This window comes from Phyllobates terribilis, unplaced genomic scaffold (assembly GCF_046119375.1).
Source record: "Phyllobates terribilis strain yellow unplaced genomic scaffold, ASM4611937v1 Scaffold_2__4_contigs__length_985480577, whole genome shotgun sequence".
In the NCBI taxonomy this organism is placed as follows: domain Eukaryota; kingdom Metazoa; phylum Chordata; class Amphibia; order Anura; family Dendrobatidae; genus Phyllobates; species Phyllobates terribilis.
This window is the reverse complement of record NW_027362762.1, coordinates 658,217,440-658,235,845: the sequence shown is the minus strand read 5'-3', so window position 1 is coordinate 658,235,845 and position 18,406 is coordinate 658,217,440.

Sequence of the window (18,406 nt, the reverse complement as noted above, 5' to 3'; positions counted from 1 at the left end):
GCACTGTGACTGAGAGAACGTGTTCAGTAAACGTGAGTGAACTACGTGGCACTGTGACTGACAGAACTTATCCAGTAAACGTGAGTGAACTACGTGGCACTGTGACTGACAGAACTTGTTCAGTAAACGTGAGTGAACTACGTGGCACTGTGACTGACAGAACTTATCCAGTAAACGTGTCTGAACTACGTGGCACTGTGACTGACAGAACTTTTCCAGTAAACGTGAGTGAACTACATGGCACTGTGACTGACAGAACTTATCCAGTAAACGTGAGTGAACTACGTGGCACTGTCACTGACAGAACTTATCCAGTAAACGTGAGTGAACTACGTGGCACTGTGACTGACAGAACTTGTTCAGTAAACGTGAGTGAACTACGTGGCACTGTGACTGACAGAACGTGTTCAGTAAACGTGACTGAACTATGTGGCACTGGGACTGACAGAACTTATTCAGTAAACGTGAGAGAACTACGTGGCACTGTGACTGACAGAACGTGTTCAGTAAACGTGAGTGAACTACGTGGCACTGTGACTGACAGAACTTATCCAGTAAACGTCAGTGAACTACGTGGCACTGTGACTGACAGAACGTGTTCAGTAAACGTGAGTGAACTACGTGGTACTGTGACTGACAGAACGTGTTCAGTAAACGTGAGTGAACTACGTGGCACTGTGACTGACAGAACTTATCCAGTAAACGTGAGTGAACTACGTGGCACTGTGACTGACAGAACTTGTTCAGTAAACGTGAGTGAACTACGTGGCACTGTGACTGACAGAACTTATCCAGTAAACGTGTCTGAACTACGTGGCACTGTGACTGACAGAACTTATCCAGTAAACGTGAGTGAACTACGTGGCACTGTGACTGACAGAACGTGTTCAGTAAACGTGAGTGAACTACGTGGTACTGTGACTGACAGAACATGTTCAGTAAACGTGAGTGAACTACGTGGCACTGTGACTGACAGAACTTATCCAGTAAACGTGAGTGAACTACGTGGCACTGTGACTGACAGAACTTGTTCAGTAAACGTGAGTGAACTACGTGGCACTGTGACTGACAGAACTTATCCAGTAAACGTGTCTGAACTACGTGGCACTGTGACTGACAGAACTTTTCCAGTAAACGTGAGTGAACTACATGGCACTGTGACTGACAGAACTTATCCAGTAAACGTGAGTGAACTACGTGGCACTGTGACTAACAGAACGTGTTCAGTAAACGTGAGTGAACTACGTGGCACTGTGACTGACAGAACATATCCAGTAAACGTGAGTGAACTACGTGGCACTGTGACTGACAGAACTTGTTCAGTAAACGTCAGTGAACTACGTGGCACTGTGACTGACAGAACTTATCCAGTAAACGTGTCTGAACTACGTCCCACTGTGACTGACAGAACTTATTCAGTAAACGTGAGTGAACTACGTGGCACTGTGACTGACAGAACTTATTCAGTAAACGTGTCTGAACTACGTGGCACTGTGACTGACAGAACGTGTTCAGTAAACGTGAGTGAACTACGTGGCACTGTGACTGAGAGAACGTGTTCAGTAAACGTGAGTGAACTACGTGGCACTGTGACTGACAGAACTTATCCAGTAAACGTGAGTGAACTACGTGGCACTGTGACTGACAGAACTTGTTCAGTAAACGTGAGTGAACTACGTGGCACTGTGACTGACAGAACTTATCCAGTAAACGTGTCTGAACTACGTGGCACTGTGACTGACAGAACTTTTCCAGTAAACGTGAGTGAACTACATGGCACTGTGACTGACAGAACTTATCCAGTAAACGTGAGTGAACTACGTGGCACTGTGACTAACAGAACGTGTTCAGTAAACGTGAGTGAACTACGTGGCACTGTGACTGACAGAACATATCCAGTAAACGTGAGTGAACTACGTGGCACTGTGACTGACAGAACTTGTTCAGTAAACGTCAGTGAACTACGTGGCACTGTGACTGACAGAACTTATCCAGTAAACGTGTCTGAACTACGTCCCACTGTGACTGACAGAACTTATTCAGTAAACGTGAGTGAACTACGTGGCACTGTGACTGACAGAACTTATTCAGTAAACGTGTCTGAACTACGTGGCACTGTGACTGACAGAACGTGTTCAGTAAACGTGAGTGAACTACGTGGCACTGTGACTGAGAGCACGTGTTCAGTAAACGTCAGTGAACTACGTGGCGCTGTGACTGACAGAACTTATCCAGTAAACGTGCGTGAACTACATGGCACTGTGACTGACAGAATTTATCCAGTAAAAGTGAGTGAACTACTTGGCACTCTGACTGACAGAACTTGTTCAGTAAACGTGAGTGAACTACGTGGCACTGTGACTGACAGAACGTGTTCAGTAAATGTGAGTGAACTACGTGGTACTGTGACTCACAGAACGTGTTCAGTAAACGTGAGTGAACTACGTGGCACTGTGACTGACAGAACTTATCCAGTAAACGTGAGTGAACTACGTGGCACTGTGACTGACAGAACTTGTTCAGTAAACGTGAGTGAACTACGTGGCACTGTGACTGACAGAACTTATCCAGTAAACGTGTCTGAACTACGTCCCACTGTGACTGACAGAACTTATTCAGTAAACGTGAGTGAACTACGTGGCACTGTGACTGACAGAACTTATTCAGTAAACGTGTCTGAACTACGTGGCACTGTGACTGACAGAACGTGTTCAGTAAACGTGAGTGAACTACGTGGCACTGTGACTGAGAGAACGTGTTCAGTAAACGTCAGTGAACTACGTGGCGCTGTGACTGACAGAACTTATCCAGTAAACGTGCGTGAACTACATGGCACTGTGACTGACAGAATTTATCCAGTAAAAGTGAGTGAACTACTTGGCACTCTGACTGACAGAACTTGTTCAGTAAACGTGAGTGAACTACGTGGCACTGTGACTAACAGAACGTGTTCAGTAAACGTGAGTGAACTACGTGGCACTGTGACTGACAGAACATATCCAGTAAACGTGACTGAACTATGTGGCACTGGGACTGACAGAAATTATTCAGTAAACGTGAGTGAACTACGTGGCACTGTGACTGACAGAACTTATCCAGTAAACGTGCGTGAACTACATGGCACTGTGACTGACAGAATTTATCCAGTAAAAGTGAGTGAACTACTTGGCACTCTGACTGACAGAACTTGTTCAGTAAACGTGAGTGAACTACGTGGCACTGTGACTGACAGAACGTGTTCAGTAAACGTGAGTGAACTACGTGGTACTGTGACTGACAGAACGTGTTCAGTAAACGTGAGTGAACTACGTGGCACTGTGACTGACAGAACTTATCCAGTAAACGTGAGTGAACTACGTGGCACTGTGACTGACAGAACTTGTTCAGTAAACGTGAGTGAACTACGTGGCACTGTGACTGACAGAACTTATCCAGTAAACGTGTCTGAACTACGTGGCACTGTGACTGACAGAACTTTTCCAGTAAACGTGAGTGAACTACATGGCACTGTGACTGACAGAACTTATCCAGTAAACGTGAGTGAACTACGTGGCACTGTGACTGACAGAACATTTCCAGTAAACGTGAGTGAACTACGTGGCACTGTGACTGACAGAACTTGTTCAGTAAACGTCAGTGAACTACGTGGCACTGTGACTGACAGAACTTATCCAGTAAACGTGTCTGAACTACGTCCCACTGTGACTGACAGAACTTATTCAGTAAACGTGAGTGAACTACGTGGCACTGTGACTGACAGAACTTATTCAGTAAACGTGTCTGAACTACGTGGCACTGTGACTGACAGAACGTGTTCAGTAAACGTGAGTGAACTACGTGGCACTGTGACTGAGAGAACGTGTTCAGTAAACGTCAGTGAACTACGTGGCGCTGTGACTGACAGAACTTATCCAGTAAACGTGCGTGAACTACATGGCACTGTGACTGACAGAATTTATCCAGTAAAAGTGAGTGAACTACTTGGCACTCTGACTGACAGAACTTGTTCAGTAAACGTGAGTGAACTACGTGGCACTGTGACTAACAGAACATGTTCAGTAAACGTGAGTGAACTACGTGGCACTGTGACTGACAGAACATATCCAGTAAACGTGACTGAACTATGTGGCACTGGGACTGACAGAAATTATTCAGTAAACGTGAGTGAACTACGTGGCACTGTGACTGACAGAACTTATCCAGTAAACATGTCTGAACTACGTGGCACTGTGACTGACAGAACGTGTTCAGTAAACGTGAGTAAACTACGCGGCACTGTGACTGCCAGAACGTGTTCAGTAAACGTGAGTGAACTACGTTGCACTGTGACTGACAGAACTTATCCAGTAAACGTGAGTGAACGACGTGGCACTGTGACTGACAGAACGTGTTCAGTAAACGAGAGTGAACTACGTGGCACTGTGACTGACAGAACGTGTTCAATAAACGTGAGTGAACTACGTGGCACTGTGACTGACAGAACTTATCCAGTAAACGTGAGTGAACTACGTGGCACTGTGACTGACAGAACTTGTTCAGTAAACGTGAGTGAACTACGTGGCACTGTGACTGACAGAACGTGTTCAGTAAACGTGACTGAACAATGTGGCACTGGGACTGACAGAACTTATTCAGTAAACGTGAGTGAACTACGTGGCACTGTGACTGACAGAACTTATCCAGTAAACGTGACTGAACTACGTGGCACTGTGACTGACAGAACTTATCCAGTAAACATGAGTGAACTACGTGGCACTGTGACTGACAGAACGTGTTCAGTAAACGTTAGTGAACTACGTGGCACTGTGACTGACAGAACTTATCCAGTAAACGTGAGTGAACTACGTGGCACTGTGACTGACAAAACGTGTTCAGTAAACGTGAGTGAACTACGTGGCACTGTGACTGACAAAAATTATCCAGTAAACATGAGTGAACTACGTGGCACTGTGACTGACAGAACGTGTTCAGTAAACGTGAGTGAACTACGTGGCACTGTGACTGACAGAACGTGTTCAGTAAACGTGAGTGAACTACGTGGCACTGTGACTGACAGAACTTATCCATTAAACGTGAGTGAACTACGTGGCACTGTGACTGACAGAACTTGTTCAGTAAACGTGAGTGAACTACATGGCACTGTGACTGACAGAACTTATCCAGTAAACGTGAGTGAACTACGTGGCACTGTGACTGACAGAACTTGCTCTGTAAATGTGAGTGAACTACGTGGCACTGTGACTGACAGAACTTATCCAGTAAACGTGTCTGAACTACGTGGCACTGTGACTGAGAGAACTTCTTCACTAAACGTGAGTGAACTACGTGGCACTGTGACTGACAGAACTTATCCAGTAAACGTGAGTGAACTACGTGGCAATGTGACTGACAGAACGTGTTCAGTAAAGGTGAGTGAACTACGTGGCAGTGTGACTGACAGAACGTGTTCAGTAAACGTGAGTGAACTACGTGGCACTGTGACTGACAGAACTTATCCAGTAAACGTGAGTGAACTACGTGGCACTGTCACTGACAGAACTTATCCAGTAAACGTGAGTGAACTACGTGGCACTGTGACTGACAGAACTTGTTCAGTAAACGTGAGTGAACTACGTGGCACTGTGACTGACAGAACGTGTTCAGTAAACGTGACTGAACTATGTGGCACTGGGACTGACAGAACTTATTCAGTAAACGTGAGAGAACTACGTGGCACTGTGACTGACAGAACGTGTTCAGTAAACGTGAGTGAACTACGTGGCACTGTGACTGACAGAACTTATCCAGTAAACGTGAGTGAACTACGTGGCACTGTGGCTGACAGAACGTGTTCAGTAAATGTGAGTGAACTACGTGGCACTGTGACTGACAGAACTTATCCAGTAAACGTCAGTGAACTACGTGGCACTGTGACTGACAGAACGTGTTCAGTAAACGTGAGTGAACTACGTGGTACTGTGACTGACAGAACGTGTTCAGTAAACGTGAGTGAACTACGTGGCACTGTGACTGACAGAACTTATCCAGTAAACGTGAGTGAACTACGTGGCACTGTGACTGACAGAACTTGTTCAGTAAACGTGAGTGAACTACGTGGCACTGTGACTGACAGAACTTATCCAGTAAACGTGTCTGAACTACGTGGCACTGTGACTGACAGAACTTATCCAGTAAACGTGAGTGAACTACGTGGCACTGTGACTGACAGAACGTGTTCAGTAAACGTGAGTGAACTACGTGGTACTGTGACTGACAGAACATGTTCAGTAAACGTGAGTGAACTACGTGGCACTGTGACTGACAGAACTTATCCAGTAAACGTGAGTGAACTACGTGGCACTGTGACTGACAGAACTTGTTCAGTAAACGTGAGTGAACTACGTGGCACTGTGACTGACAGAACTTATCCAGTAAACGTGTCTGAACTACGTGGCACTGTGACTGACAGAACTTTTCCAGTAAACGTGAGTGAACTACATGGCACTGTGACTGACAGAACTTATCCAGTAAACGTGAGTGAACTACGTGGCACTGTGACTAACAGAACGTGTTCAGTAAACGTGAGTGAACTACGTGGCACTGTGACTGACAGAACATATCCAGTAAACGTGAGTGAACTACGTGGCACTGTGACTGACAGAACTTGTTCAGTAAACGTCAGTGAACTACGTGGCACTGTGACTGACAGAACTTATCCAGTAAACGTGTCTGAACTACGTCCCACTGTGACTGACAGAACTTATTCAGTAAACGTGAGTGAACTACGTGGCACTGTGACTGACAGAACTTATTCAGTAAACGTGTCTGAACTACGTGGCACTGTGACTGACAGAACGTGTTCAGTAAACGTGAGTGAACTACGTGGCACTGTGACTGAGAGAACGTGTTCAGTAAACGTGAGTGAACTACGTGGCACTGTGACTGACAGAACTTATCCAGTAAACGTGAGTGAACTACGTGGCACTGTGACTGACAGAACTTGTTCAGTAAACGTGAGTGAACTACGTGGCACTGTGACTGACAGAACTTATCCAGTAAACGTGTCTGAACTACGTGGCACTGTGACTGACAGAACTTTTCCAGTAAACGTGAGTGAACTACATGGCACTGTGACTGACAGAACTTATCCAGTAAACGTGAGTGAACTACGTGGCACTGTCACTGACAGAACTTATCCAGTAAACGTGAGTGAACTACGTGGCACTGTGACTGACAGAACTTGTTCAGTAAACGTGAGTGAACTACGTGGCACTGTGACTGACAGAACGTGTTCAGTAAACGTGACTGAACTATGTGGCACTGGGACTGACAGAACTTATTCAGTAAACGTGAGAGAACTACGTGGCACTGTGACTGACAGAACGTGTTCAGTAAACGTGAGTGAACTACGTGGCACTGTGACTGACAGAACTTATCCAGTAAACGTCAGTGAACTACGTGGCACTGTGACTGACAGAACGTGTTCAGTAAACGTGAGTGAACTACGTGGTACTGTGACTGACAGAACGTGTTCAGTAAACGTGAGTGAACTACGTGGCACTGTGACTGACAGAACTTATCCAGTAAACGTGAGTGAACTACGTGGCACTGTGACTGACAGAACTTGTTCAGTAAACGTGAGTGAACTACGTGGCACTGTGACTGACAGAACTTATCCAGTAAACGTGTCTGAACTACGTGGCACTGTGACTGACAGAACTTATCCAGTAAACGTGAGTGAACTACGTGGCACTGTGACTGACAGAACGTGTTCAGTAAACGTGAGTGAACTACGTGGTACTGTGACTGACAGAACATGTTCAGTAAACGTGAGTGAACTACGTGGCACTGTGACTGACAGAACTTATCCAGTAAACGTGAGTGAACTACGTGGCACTGTGACTGACAGAACTTGTTCAGTAAACGTGAGTGAACTACGTGGCACTGTGACTGACAGAACTTATCCAGTAAACGTGTCTGAACTACGTGGCACTGTGACTGACAGAACTTTTCCAGTAAACGTGAGTGAACTACATGGCACTGTGACTGACAGAACTTATCCAGTAAACGTGAGTGAACTACGTGGCACTGTGACTAACAGAACGTGTTCAGTAAACGTGAGTGAACTACGTGGCACTGTGACTGACAGAACATATCCAGTAAACGTGAGTGAACTACGTGGCACTGTGACTGACAGAACTTGTTCAGTAAACGTCAGTGAACTACGTGGCACTGTGACTGACAGAACTTATCCAGTAAACGTGTCTGAACTACGTCCCACTGTGACTGACAGAACTTATTCAGTAAACGTGAGTGAACTACGTGGCACTGTGACTGACAGAACTTATTCAGTAAACGTGTCTGAACTACGTGGCACTGTGACTGACAGAACGTGTTCAGTAAACGTGAGTGAACTACGTGGCACTGTGACTGAGAGAACGTGTTCAGTAAACGTGAGTGAACTACGTGGCACTGTGACTGACAGAACTTATCCAGTAAACGTGAGTGAACTACGTGGCACTGTGACTGACAGAACTTGTTCAGTAAACGTGAGTGAACTACGTGGCACTGTGACTGACAGAACTTATCCAGTAAACGTGTCTGAACTACGTGGCACTGTGACTGACAGAACTTTTCCAGTAAACGTGAGTGAACTACATGGCACTGTGACTGACAGAACTTATCCAGTAAACGTGAGTGAACTACGTGGCACTGTGACTAACAGAACGTGTTCAGTAAACGTGAGTGAACTACGTGGCACTGTGACTGACAGAACATATCCAGTAAACGTGAGTGAACTACGTGGCACTGTGACTGACAGAACTTGTTCAGTAAACGTCAGTGAACTACGTGGCACTGTGACTGACAGAACTTATCCAGTAAACGTGTCTGAACTACGTCCCACTGTGACTGACAGAACTTATTCAGTAAACGTGAGTGAACTACGTGGCACTGTGACTGACAGAACTTATTCAGTAAACGTGTCTGAACTACGTGGCACTGTGACTGACAGAACGTGTTCAGTAAACGTGAGTGAACTACGTGGCACTGTGACTGAGAGCACGTGTTCAGTAAACGTCAGTGAACTACGTGGCGCTGTGACTGACAGAACTTATCCAGTAAACGTGCGTGAACTACATGGCACTGTGACTGACAGAATTTATCCAGTAAAAGTGAGTGAACTACTTGGCACTCTGACTGACAGAACTTGTTCAGTAAACGTGAGTGAACTACGTGGCACTGTGACTGACAGAACGTGTTCAGTAAATGTGAGTGAACTACGTGGTACTGTGACTCACAGAACGTGTTCAGTAAACGTGAGTGAACTACGTGGCACTGTGACTGACAGAACTTATCCAGTAAACGTGAGTGAACTACGTGGCACTGTGACTGACAGAACTTGTTCAGTAAACGTGAGTGAACTACGTGGCACTGTGACTGACAGAACTTATCCAGTAAACGTGTCTGAACTACGTCCCACTGTGACTGACAGAACTTATTCAGTAAACGTGAGTGAACTACGTGGCACTGTGACTGACAGAACTTATTCAGTAAACGTGTCTGAACTACGTGGCACTGTGACTGACAGAACGTGTTCAGTAAACGTGAGTGAACTACGTGGCACTGTGACTGAGAGAACGTGTTCAGTAAACGTCAGTGAACTACGTGGCGCTGTGACTGACAGAACTTATCCAGTAAACGTGCGTGAACTACATGGCACTGTGACTGACAGAATTTATCCAGTAAAAGTGAGTGAACTACTTGGCACTCTGACTGACAGAACTTGTTCAGTAAACGTGAGTGAACTACGTGGCACTGTGACTAACAGAACGTGTTCAGTAAACGTGAGTGAACTACGTGGCACTGTGACTGACAGAACATATCCAGTAAACGTGACTGAACTATGTGGCACTGGGACTGACAGAAATTATTCAGTAAACGTGAGTGAACTACGTGGCACTGTGACTGACAGAACTTATCCAGTAAACATGTCTGAACTACGTGGCACTGTGACTGACAGAACGTGTTCAGTAAACGTGAGTAAACTACGCGGCACTGTGACTGACAGAACTTATCCAGTAAACGTGAGTGAACGACGTGGCACTGTGACTGACAGAATGTGTTCAGTAAACGAGAGTGAACTACGTGGCACTGTGACTGACAGAACGTGTTCAATAAACGTGAGTGAACTACGTGGCACTGTGACTGACAGAACTTATCCAGTAAACGTGAGTGAACTACGTGGCACTGTGACTGACAGAACTTGTTCAGTAAACGTGAGTGAACTACGTGGCACTGTGACTGACAGAACGTGTTCAGTAAACGTGACTGAACAATGTGGCACTGGGACTGACAGAACTTATTCAGTAAACGTGAGTGAACTACGTGGCACTGTGACTGACAGAACTTATCCAGTAAACGTGACTGAACTACGTGGCACTGTGACTGACAGAACTTATCCAGTAAACATGAGTGAACTACGTGGCACTGTGACTGACAGAACGTGTTCAGTAAACGTGAGTGAACTACGTGGCACTGTGACTGACAGAACTTATCCAGTAAACGTGAGTGAACTACGTGGCACTGTGACTGACAGAACGTGTTCAGTAAACGTGAGTGAACTACGTGGCACTGTGACTGACAAAAATTATCCAGTAAACATGAGTGAACTACGTGGCACTGTGACTGACAGAACGTGTTCAGTAAACGTGAGTGAACTACGTGGCACTGTGACTGACAGAACGTGTTCAGTAAACGTGAGTGAACTACGTGGCACTGTGACTGACAGAACTTATCCAGTAAACGTGAGTGAACTACGTGGCACTGTGACTGACAGAACTTGTTCAGTAAACGTGAGTGAACTACATGGCACTGTGACTGACAGAACTTATCCAGTAAACGTGAGTGAACTACGTGGCACTGTGACTGACAGAACTTGCTCTGTAAATGTGAGTGAACTATGTGGCACTGTGACTGACAGAACTTATCCAGTAAACGTGTCTGAACTACGTGGCACTGTGACTGAGAGAACTTGTTCAGTAAACGTGAGTGAACTACGTGGCACTGTGACTGACAGAACTTATCCAGTAAACGTGAGTGAACTACGTGGCAATGTGACTGACAGAACGTGTTCAGTAAAGGTGAGTGAACTACGTGGCAGTGTGACTGACAGAACGTGTTCAGTAAACGTGAGTGAACTACGTGGCACTGTGACTGACAGAACTTATCCAGTAAACGTGAGTGAACTACGTGGCACTGTCACTGACAGAACTTATCCAGTAAATGTGAGTGAACTACGTGGCACTGTGACTGACAGAACTTGTTCAGTAAACGTGAGTGAACTACGTGGCACTGTGACTGACAGAACGTGTTCAGTAAACGTGAATGAACTATGTGGCACTGGGACTGACAGAACTTATTCAGTAAACGTGAGAGAACTACGTGGCACTGTGACTGACAGAACGTGTTCAGTAAACGTGAGTGAACTACGTGGCACTGTGACTGACAGAACTTATCCAGTAAACGTGAGTGAACTACGTGGCACTGTGGCTGACAGAACGTGTTCAGTAAATGTGAGTGAACTACGTGGCACTGTGACTGACAGAACTTATCCAGTAAACGTCAGTGAACTACGTGGCACTGTGACTGACAGAACGTGTTCAGTAAACGTGAGTGAACTACGTGGTACTGTGACTGACAGAACGTGTTCAGTAAACGTGAGTGAACTACGTGGCACTGTGACTGACAGAACTTATCCAGTAAACGTGAGTGAACTACGTGGCACTGTGACTGACAGAACTTGTTCAGTAAACGTGAGTGAACTACGTGGCACTGTGACTGACAGAACTTATCCAGTAAACGTGTCTGAACTACGTGGCACTGTGACTGACAGAACTTATCCAGTAAACGTGAGTGAACTACGTGGCACTGTGACTGACAGAACGTGTTCAGTAAACGTGAGTGAACTACGTGGTACTGTGACTGACAGAACATGTTCAGTAAACGTGAGTGAACTACGTGGCACTGTGACTGACAGAACTTATCCAGTAAACGTGAGTGAACTACGTGGCACTGTGACTGACAGAACTTGTTCAGTAAACGTGAGTGAACTACGTGGCACTGTGACTGACAGAACTTATCCAGTAAACGTGTCTGAACTACGTGGCACTGTGACTGACAGAACTTTTCCAGTAAACGTGAGTGAACTACATGGCACTGTGACTGACAGAACTTATCCAGTAAATGTGAGTGAACTACGTGGCACTGTGACTAACAGAACGTGTTCAGCAAACGTGAGTGAACTACGTGGCACTGTGACTGACAGAACATATCCAGTAAACGTGAGTGAACTACGTGGCACTGTGACTGACAGAACTTGTTCAGTAAACGTCAGTGAACTACGTGGCACTGTGACTGACAGAACTTATCCAGTAAACGTGTCTGAACTACGTCCCACTGTGACTGACAGAACTTATTCAGTAAACGTGAGTGAACTACGTGGCACTGTGACTGACAGAACTTATTCAGTAAACGTGTCTGAACTACGTGGCACTGTGACTGACAGAACGTGTTCAGTAAACGTGAGTGAACTACGTGGCACTGTGACTGAGAGAACGTGTTCAGTAAACGTGAGTGAACTACGTGGCACTGTGACTGACAGAACTTATCCAGTAAACGTGAGTGAACTACGTGGCACTGTGACTGACAGAACTTGTTCAGTAAACGTGAGTGAACTACGTGGCACTGTGACTGACAGAACTTATCCAGTAAACGTGTCTGAACTACGTGGCACTGTGACTGACAGAACTTTTCCAGTAAACGTGAGTGAACTACATGGCACTGTGACTGACAGAACTTATCCAGTAAACGTGAGTGAACTACGTGGCACTGTGACTAACAGAACGTGTTCAGTAAACGTGAGTGAACTACGTGGCACTGTGACTGACAGAACATATCCAGTAAACGTGAGTGAACTACGTGGCACTGTGACTGACAGAACTTGTTCAGTAAACGTCAGTGAACTACGTGGCACTGTGACTGACAGAACTTATCCAGTAAACGTGTCTGAACTACGTCCCACTGTGACTGACAGAACTTATTCAGTAAACGTGAGTGAACTACGTGGCACTGTGACTGACAGAACTTATTCAGTAAACGTGTCTGAACTACGTGGCACTGTGACTGACAGAACGTGTTCAGTAAACGTGAGTGAACTACGTGGCACTGTGACTGAGAGCACGTGTTCAGTAAACGTCAGTGAACTACGTGGCGCTGTGACTGACAGAACTTATCCAGTAAACGTGCGTGAACTACATGGCACTGTGACTGACAGAATTTATCCAGTAAAAGTGAGTGAACTACTTGGCACTCTGACTGACAGAACTTGTTCAGTAAACGTGAGTGAACTACGTGGCACTGTGACTGACAGAACGTGTTCAGTAAACGTGAGTGAACTACGTGGTACTGTGACTGACAGAACGTGTTCAGTAAACGTGAGTGAACTACGTGGCACTGTGACTGACAGAACTTATCCAGTAAACGTGAGTGAACTACGTGGCACTGTGACTGACAGAACTTGTTCAGTAAACGTGAGTGAACTACGTGGCACTGTGACTGACAGAACTTATCCAGTAAACGTGTCTGAACTACGTGGCACTGTGACTGACAGAACTTTTCCAGTAAACGTGAGTGAACTACATGGCACTGTGACTGACAGAACTTATCCAGTAAACGTGAGTGAACTACGTGGCACTGTGACTGACAGAACATTTCCAGTAAACGTGAGTGAACTACGTGGCACTGTGACTGACAGAACTTGTTCAGTAAACGTCAGTGAACTACGTGGCACTGTGACTGACAGAACTTATCCAGTAAACGTGTCTGAACTACGTCCCACTGTGACTGACAGAACTTATTCAGTAAACGTGAGTGAACTACGTGGCACTGTGACTGACAGAACTTATTCAGTAAACGTGTCTGAACTACGTGGCACTGTGACTGACAGAACGTGTTCAGTAAACGTGAGTGAACTACGTGGCACTGTGACTGAGAGAACGTGTTCAGTAAACGTCAGTGAACTACGTGGCGCTGTGACTGACAGAACTTATCCAGTAAACGTGCGTGAACTACATGGCACTGTGACTGACAGAATTTATCCAGTAAAAGTGAGTGAACTACTTGGCACTCTGACTGACAGAACTTGTTCAGTAAACGTGAGTGAACTACGAGGCACTGTGACTAACAGAACATGTTCAGTAAACGTGAGTGAACTACGTGGCACTGTGACTGACAGAACATATCCAGTAAACGTGACTGAACTATGTGGCACTGGGACTGACAGAAATTATTCAGTAAACGTGAGTGAACTACGTGGCACTGTGACTGACAGAACTTATCCAGTAAACATGTCTGAACTACGTGGCACTGTGACTGACAGAACGTGTTCAGTAAACGTGAGTAAACTACGCGGCACTGTGACTGCCAGAACGTGTTCAGTAAACGTGAGTGAACTACGTTGCACTGTGACTGACAGAACTTATCCAGTAAACGTGAGTGAACGACGTGGCACTGTGACTGACAGAACGTGTTCAGTAAACGAGAGTGAACTACGTGGCACTGTGACTGACAGAACGTGTTCAATAAACGTGAGTGAACTACGTGGCACTGTGACTGACAGAACTTATCCAGTAAACGTGAGTGAACTACGTGGCACTGTGACTGACAGAACTTGTTCAGTAAACGTGAGTGAACTACGTGGCACTGTGACTGACAGAACGTGTTCAGTAAACGTGACTGAACAATGTGGCACTGGGACTGACAGAACTTATTCAGTAAACGTGAGTGAACTACGTGGCACTGTGACTGACAGAACTTATCCAGTAAACGTGACTGAACTACGTGGCACTGTGACTGACAGAACTTATCCAGTAAACATGAGTGAACTACGTGGCACTGTGACTGACAGAACGTGTTCAGTAAACGTTAGTGAACTACGTGGCACTGTGACTGACAGAACTTATCCAGTAAACGTGAGTGAACTACGTGGCACTGTGACTGACAAAACGTGTTCAGTAAACGTGAGTGAACTACGTGGCACTGTGACTGACAAAAATTATCCAGTAAACATGAGTGAACTACGTGGCACTGTGACTGACAGAACGTGTTCAGTAAACGTGAGTGAACTACGTGGCACTGTGACTGACAGAACGTGTTCAGTAAACGTGAGTGAACTACGTGGCACTGTGACTGACAGAACTTATCCAGTAAACGTGAGTGAACTACGTGGCACTGTGACTGACAGAACTTGTTCAGTAAACGTGAGTGAACTACATGGCACTGTGACTGACAGAACTTATCCAGTAAACGTGAGTGAACTACGTGGCACTGTGACTGACAGAACTTGCTCTGTAAATGTGAGTGAACTACGTGGCACTGTGACTGACAGAACTTATCCAGTAAACGTGTCTGAACTACGTGGCACTGTGACTGAGAGAACTTGTTCACTAAACGTGAGTGAACTACGTGGCACTGTGACTGACAGAACTTATCCAGTAAACGTGAGTGAACTACGTGGCAATGTGACTGACAGAACGTGTTCAGTAAAGGTGAGTGAACTACGTGGCAGTGTGACTGACAGAACGTGTTCAGTAAACGTGAGTGAACTACGTGGCACTGTGACTGACAGAACTTATCCAGTAAACGTGAGTGAACTACGTGGCACTGTCACTGACAGAACTTATCCAGTAAACGTGAGTGAACTACGTGGCACTGTGACTGACAGAACTTGTTCAGTAAACGTGAGTGAACTACGTGGCACTGTGACTGACAGAACGTGTTCAGTAAACGTGACTGAACTATGTGGCACTGGGACTGACAGAACTTATTCAGTAAACGTGAGAGAACTACGTGGCACTGTGACTGACAGAACGTGTTCAGTAAACGTGAGTGAACTACGTGGCACTGTGACTGACAGAACTTATCCAGTAAACGTGAGTGAACTACGTGGCACTGTGGCTGACAGAACGTGTTCAGTAAATGTGAGTGAACTACGTGGCACTGTGACTGACAGAACTTATCCAGTAAACGTCAGTGAACTACGTGGCACTGTGACTGACAGAACGTGTTCAGTAAACGTGAGTGAACTACGTGGTACTGTGACTGACAGAACGTGTTCAGTAAACGTGAGTGAACTACGTGGCACTGTGACTGACAGAACTTATCCAGTAAACGTGAGTGAACTACGTGGCACTGTGACTGACAGAACTTGTTCAGTAAACGTGAGTGAACTACGTGGCACTGTGACTGACAGAACTTATCCAGTAAACGTGTCTGAACTACGTGGCACTGTGACTGACAGAACTTATCCAGTAAACGTGAGTGAACTACGTGGCACTGTGACTGACAGAACGTGTTCAGTAAACGTGAGTGAACTACGTGGTACTGTGACTGACAGAACATGTTCAGTAAACGTGAGTGAACTACGTGGCACTGTGACTGACAGAACTTATCCAGTAAACGTGAGTGAACTACGTGGCACTGTGACTGACAGAACTTGTTCAGTAAACGTGAGTGAACTACGTGGCACTGTGACTGACAGAACTTATCCAGTAAACGTGTCTGAACTACGTGGCACTGTGACTGACAGAACTTTTCCAGTAAACGTGAGTGAACTACATGGCACTGTGACTGACAGAACTTATCCAGTAAACGTGAGTGAACTACGTGGCACTGTGACTAACAGAACGTGTTCAGTAAACGTGAGTGAACTACGTGGCACTGTGACTGACAGAACATATCCAGTAAACGTGAGTGAACTACGTGGCACTGTGACTGACAGAACTTGTTCAGTAAACGTCAGTGAACTACGTGGCACTGTGACTGACAGAACTTATCCAGTAAACGTGTCTGAACTACGTCCCACTGTGACTGACAGAACTTATTCAGTAAACGTGAGTGAACTACGTGGCACTGTGACTGACAGAACTTATTCAGTAAACGTGTCTGAACTACGTGGCACTGTGACTGACAGAACGTGTTCAGTAAACGTGAGTGAACTACGTGGCACTGTGACTGAGAGAACGTGTTCAGTAAACGTGAGTGAACTACGTGGCACTGTGACTGACAGAACTTATCCAGTAAACGTGAGTGAACTACGTGGCACTGTGACTGACAGAACTTGTTCAGTAAACGTGAGTGAACTACGTGGCACTGTGACTGACAGAACTTATCCAGTAAACGTGTCTGAACTACGTGGCACTGTGACTGACAGAACTTTTCCAGTAAACGTGAGTGAACTACATGGCACTGTGACTGACAGAACTTATCCAGTAAACGTGAGTGAACTACGTGGCACTGTGACTAACAGAACGTGTTCAGTAAACGTGAGTGAACTACGTGGCACTGTGACTGACAGAACATATCCAGTAAACGTGAGTGAACTACGTGGCACTGTGACTGACAGAACTTGTTCAGTAAACGTCAGTGAACTACGTGGCACTGTGACTGACAGAACTTATCCAGTAAACGTGTCTGAACTACGTCCCACTGTGACTGACAGAACTTATTCAGTAAACATGAGTGAACTACGTGGCACTGTGACTGACAGAACTTATTCAGTAAACGTGTCTGAACTACGTGGCACTGTGACTGACAGAACGTGTTCAGTAAACGTGAGTGAACTACGTGGCACTGTGACTGAGAGCACGTTTTCAGTAAACGTCAGTGAACTACGTGGCGCTGTGACTGACAGAACTTATCCAGTAAACGTGCGTGAACTACATGGCACTGTGACTGACAGAATTTATCCAGTAAAAGTGAGTGAACTACTTGGCACTCTGACTGACAGAACTTGTTCAGTAAACGTGAGTGAACTACGTGGCACTGTGACTGACAGAACGTGTTCAGTAAACGTGAGTGAACTACGTGGTACTGTGACTGACAGAACGTGTTCAGTAAACGTGAGTGAACTACGTGGCACTGTGACTGACAGAACTTATCCAGTAAACGTGAGTGAACTACGTGGCACTGTGACTGACAGAACTTGTTCAGTAAACGTGAGTGAACTACGTGGCACTGTGACTGACAGAACTTATCCAGTAAACGTGTCTGAACTACGTGGCACTGTGACTGACAGAACTTTTCCAGTAAACGTGAGTGAACTACATGGCACTGTGACTGACAGAACTTATCCAGTAAACGTGAGTGAACTACGTGGCACTGTGACTAACAGAACGTGTTCAGTAAACGTGAGTGAACTACGTGGCACTGTGACTGACAGAACATTTCCAGTAAACGTGAGTGAACTACGTGGCACTGTGACTGACAGAACTTGTTCAGTAAACGTCAGTGAACTACGTGGCACTGTGACTGACAGAACTTATCCAGTAAACGTGTCTGAACTACGTCCCACTGTGACTGACAGAACTTA